Source organism: Cupressus sempervirens, chromosome 6 (genome assembly GCF_028749045.1).
Source record: "Cupressus sempervirens isolate cs-2001-9-10 chromosome 6, ASM2874904v1, whole genome shotgun sequence".
In the NCBI taxonomy this organism is placed as follows: domain Eukaryota; kingdom Viridiplantae; phylum Streptophyta; class Pinopsida; order Cupressales; family Cupressaceae; genus Cupressus; species Cupressus sempervirens.
The window spans coordinates 239,280,109-239,284,996 of NC_143123.1; the positions used below are offsets into that span (position 1 = coordinate 239,280,109).

At 37.2% G+C, this 4,888-nt stretch overlaps 1 pseudogene; it reads left to right on the top strand.

Annotated features, from left to right (window-relative positions):
• Nucleotides 1-707: 707 nt before the first annotated feature.
• Nucleotides 708-1,214, top strand: LOC149552139 (peroxisomal 2,4-dienoyl-CoA reductase [(3E)-enoyl-CoA-producing] pseudogene; annotated as a pseudogene).
• Nucleotides 1,215-4,888: the final 3,674 nt, after the last annotated feature.

Sequence of the window (4,888 nt, forward strand, 5' to 3'; positions counted from 1 at the left end):
AAGTAGAGTGGTTTATACCATGGAGGAAACTCCATAGTTAAGCCTTCTTGAGCTGGAGTAGTACTGGAATGGTTGAGCCTTTGACCAAGTTGTGGTGCTTCATCTTTGTGAGAACTCCCTCGATGTAATTCCTTCAAGCAAAGAGTAGCACAAGAAATTTATTAAGTTTTTCCATAATCTGTACAATATTTATTAATTATTGTGCATTATAGTCTTTCACAATTATTATCTCAAACGTGGATGATCTAATGAGGGTATTGAAACTCGTGGATGAGAAATGACTAAGTGCTTCGTGGGAGCACACATAGGGAGACTACAACTTGAGTATTTGCCATTGTCTAAGCATGCATGTTGTTGATTAGCTATGCTGTGGCAAATGATGGGGAAAGAAATTCAAACTGGTTTCCTAACAAGGTTGAGTGATTTATTGAAGTTGCTTTGACATTGTTGTTCTACAGAATAGTGCCAAGTCACTTGGATGTTTGAATTGATCTCTCTATTGAAGAATAATTTCTTAAGGACTTGTTTTTGAAGGGTGTAGATGAATCATACTTTTTAGTTCATTATGATGTATGTCAATGGAGGAAGTGCTAAGTTTTTGTCAACTCTTTTCAGATGTTTTAGCTTTTCTCCCTAACTGTGGCATGAAGTTAGATAAATTACATGTGGTTGCAGTACTGGATATTGATGCTGTTGGCACATTTACAATGAGTCAAGCAGCATTGAAGTATTTGAGGGAAGGTGGAATTGGAAAGCCTCCTTCAGAGGTTGGTGTTATTTTAAACTTAAGTGCTAAGTACCTTAGATTTCTGGTATCAAATTCATGTCTCTGCTGCAAAGGTTCATTTTTAATCATTATATTCTTCTTGGATTAAGATTTGAATTAACTATTTAATAAATTTAAATGTTTCAGCATAAACATGAGAGTCATTTACTTACATAATAATTTAAACAACTTATCTAGCAAAGTTTTGTTTTGTTTACATGTAGCTGTTGATAGTCTTACAAGATCTATGGCTTTAGAGTGGGGGATAGATTATGGAATACGTGTAAATGGTATTGCATCTGGTCCAATTGAAGGTATTCTTGGAATGGACATACTTTCACCCAAGGAATTCCTAGGCGATCTTCGGAAAAACCAACCTCTTTATAAAGAAGGAGAAAAATGGGATGTTGCTATGGCGATCATCTATTTGGCATCTGACACTAGTTAGTATCTCTTGAACCTATCTAATAATCAATAGTCAAATCTCAAAGATGGAAGCTATTTAAAGAAAAATATTGTTTGGAGGGTTTATTTGTTTTTAAATTTCTTTTCCATAGACTTGGAGGTATTTAAAAAAAATAAATTAACAATTTTTGAAAATTCCATGGTATAGAACTTTGAAAATAAGAATAAATCATTAGTCAAACAAGAATGCTAATAGTGAAGGTTCTCTCTAACAAAGGATCAGTCATACAATTGTTTATGTCCCTCTTAAAATTTTTATACCTGATCGCTATAACTTTACATGGATTTATGTATCATTCAAATTATCAGCTGGAAACATTATATATTCTTGTTTTATTTATTTTCTCTTTTTTGCTTTTAACTTGTATTGAAAAATTCTTCAATTTCTAAAAATTAATGGATACATATCTCATACCAAAGATGTGTCCATCTTCAAAATGTGTCTCAGAAGGTGCAAGATGGCTCTCCCTGTACCAGTGCCTTTTTCCTTAGTCTAGAACTCATTAAAATCCTTCTATCCTAATAATTTTTCATTTAAATTTTAGCATGAATAAGGTCTTTACATTAAAACTTAATAAGTGTACATAAACATTCAAATCAGCGTTTTCATCCACGCTCAGAGTGGTAATAATCTACCAGATGAATTCTCACAAATAAGGGGCATTGGCATGTTATTATATTTCTTTGAACTGTTCATAGAACTGTAAACATTAAACATTTGGTTTTCTTTCTTTTCTTTACAGATTTTAGGAAATTGTGCCATTGAATGCTGGGAACATATTGGGTGTAGAAGACAATGGTCTCGCTGCAAAATATGCTAAATGTATAAGTTTTGACTCAAACCCTCCATGTAGTTGAACCCTAATAAATTAACATAATTTGATACACTGGAAACAATACTCATATGGGAATTAAAGTTACAATATCCATAAAGATAGAGGTTTCACACATCACATATCCTTTTGTTATTCATTGATTACACGATCAATAAACAAGTTAACTAAAATCTCTACATTTCATGTTATATCCATTTGCAGCATGTGCCTCATGGCTATGTTTTTGTGATGGGTGATAACCATGACAACAACTGTGACTCTCATGTTTGGTAAGTAGAGTGGAAGCTTAAGTTTCTAATAGACTATGTACCACCTATATTTTTATATCTGACTTTTAAATGGACTAACTCTGATTAGTCTTATTTTAAAATAGGGGATCTCTTCCTGTCAAGAACATTCTAGGAAGATATTTAATGTGTTATTTGTGACCATCACAATTGGGATCCGACATATACAAACATCATTAGAAATTTAAAGGCATGAGATTTTCCAGGATGTTACTAGAAAATAGCTTTTCTGACAACATGAATTTCTTTTTGTGGAGAAAATCCTAGTAGTAGTCATGCATCATATGCAACCTTCAAATATTGGCAGGCACCCTAGTGGATAGAAAACTAGTGGTTGTGAGTATGTGTCATTGGAGTATCAATTCCTGACTGGGGTAAAGCTTCTTAGTAAAATGTTGTCTATAGTAAAATGAGCAACTGTAGACTCTACAGACTCACTTCTCAGTCACATAATTTGGTGGTTATAATTTCCTTATGTTTCTGATTATGAGATACTACTTGAATTCTTCAAACTTCAATGAATATAGAAATAGTTTCTTGTATTAAAGTAATATTTGAATGATTCTTAATTCCAAATGCATATACAATATGGTTCAGATCAAAATAATTATGATTGCATAACAATCAAAATGATATATATTTTCTATTTCTAATATATAGGAAATTACATGCAATTACTGAGGAAATTCTCAGTACCTTGTACTGTTCATTGTGTCTGATATACAAGTAAGAATTTGACAATATGCAGGCTGTCTCTGATATAACTTTATATTTATGCTCTAAATATTGTGATAAATTGTCTGATATGACAATATAAATATACTCAAAGATGATGCCATTTCTGATGGTAGACTTTATATGCCTGCACTGAATGGGTGCCAAAGGCAATATGCTCTCTTACAGAGTGATCATTGTGAGATACAAAATATAATAAGTTCTTCCAATCATCCTGAGTTGAATGATAGAACTACCTTTTTACAGCTTTCATTAGAAATGATTAGTCATGTTGTAAATGACATGAGTTATATCTCTTTTCAGTCACACCCTTTCATAATAATCTCTAATCACTTCTCTTATGATCCAGATTGGTTTGCTCATAATAAGCACTGGGTGGGGGTGACTTGGTGAGCTGACCTAGGGGGTGGACTTGGTGAGTGAACATAAAGAGTCCACTTGGTGAGCATACTTGAATTGTCAGCTTGGTGAACTAACTAGGGGAGTCAGATCGGCGAGCTGACATGGAAAGTCGACTTAAAGTGGCGAGTTGGTGGGGAAAGTGGGGGTGACTTGGTGAGCTAACTTGGAGAGTTGGCCTAGGGAGCAGACTTGGTGAGTGAACTTAGAGAGTTGACTTGGTGAGCGTACTTCAATTGTCAGCTTGGCGAGCTCACTTGGGGAGCCGCCTGGCGATCTAACATGGTGAGTGGGCTTAAAGTGGCAACTTGGTGGGGCAAGTTGGCAAGCCGACTTAGTGAGGCCACTTAGAGACACAACATGGCGAGATGACTTGGTGAGCAAGCTCAATGAATGGACCTAAAGACTGACCTTGATGAGGCACTTTGGTGGGGTGACTTGATGATCAAACTCAAAGAGTCAACTTGGCGAGCATACTTGAAAAATCAACTTGGTGGGGCAAGTTGGTGAGCCAACTTAGCGAGTCCACTTGGTGAGGTGAGAGGTGAGTCAACTTGGTGCGGTGACTTAGTGAGCTGACTTGGTGAGTGGACTTAAAGACTGACCTTGATGAGGTGCTTTGGTGGGGTGACTTGATGAGCAAACTTAAAGAGTTAACTTTGTGAGCATACTCAAACAATCGACTTGGTGGCATGACTTGGTGGGCTGGCTTGGAGAGTTGACCTGGCATGCATACTTGAATAGTAGACTTGGTGAGCTAATTAAAAGAGTCAACTCATTAAGGTGACTGGGTGGGAGTCACTTGGCAAGATGACTTGGAGAGTTGACCTAGGGGATGGGCTTGGTGAGAAAACTTAAAGAGTCGACTTGGTGAGTGCACTTGAATTGTCAGCTTGGCAAGCAGACTTGGGGACTTGGTGGGACATGTGGGCAAGCTAAGTTGGTGAGGTGACTTGGTGACATGAATTGATGGGTTGGCTTGGTGAGTTGACCTTAAAGAGTCAACTTTGTGAGTGTACTTGAACAATTGACTTGGTGACATGACTTGGTGAGCTTGGCGAGCTGACCTGGCACGCGTACTTGAACAGTAGACTTGGTGAGCTGACTTAAAGAGTCAACTCATTGAGGTGACTTGGTGGGGGTGACTTGGTGGGCTGACCTGGAGAGTTGACCTAGGGGGCAGACTTGGTGAGTGAACTTAAAGAGTTGACTTGGTGAACATACTTGAATTGTCAGCTTGGCAAGCTGACTATGGGAGTCAGCCTGGCAAGCTGATATGGTGAGTTGACTTAAAGTGGTGACTTGGTGGTGCAAGTTGGTGAGCTCACTTATCGAGGCCACTTGGTGAGGTGACTTCACAAAGTGACTTGGTGAGCCGACCTACTAAGTGTACTTAAAGA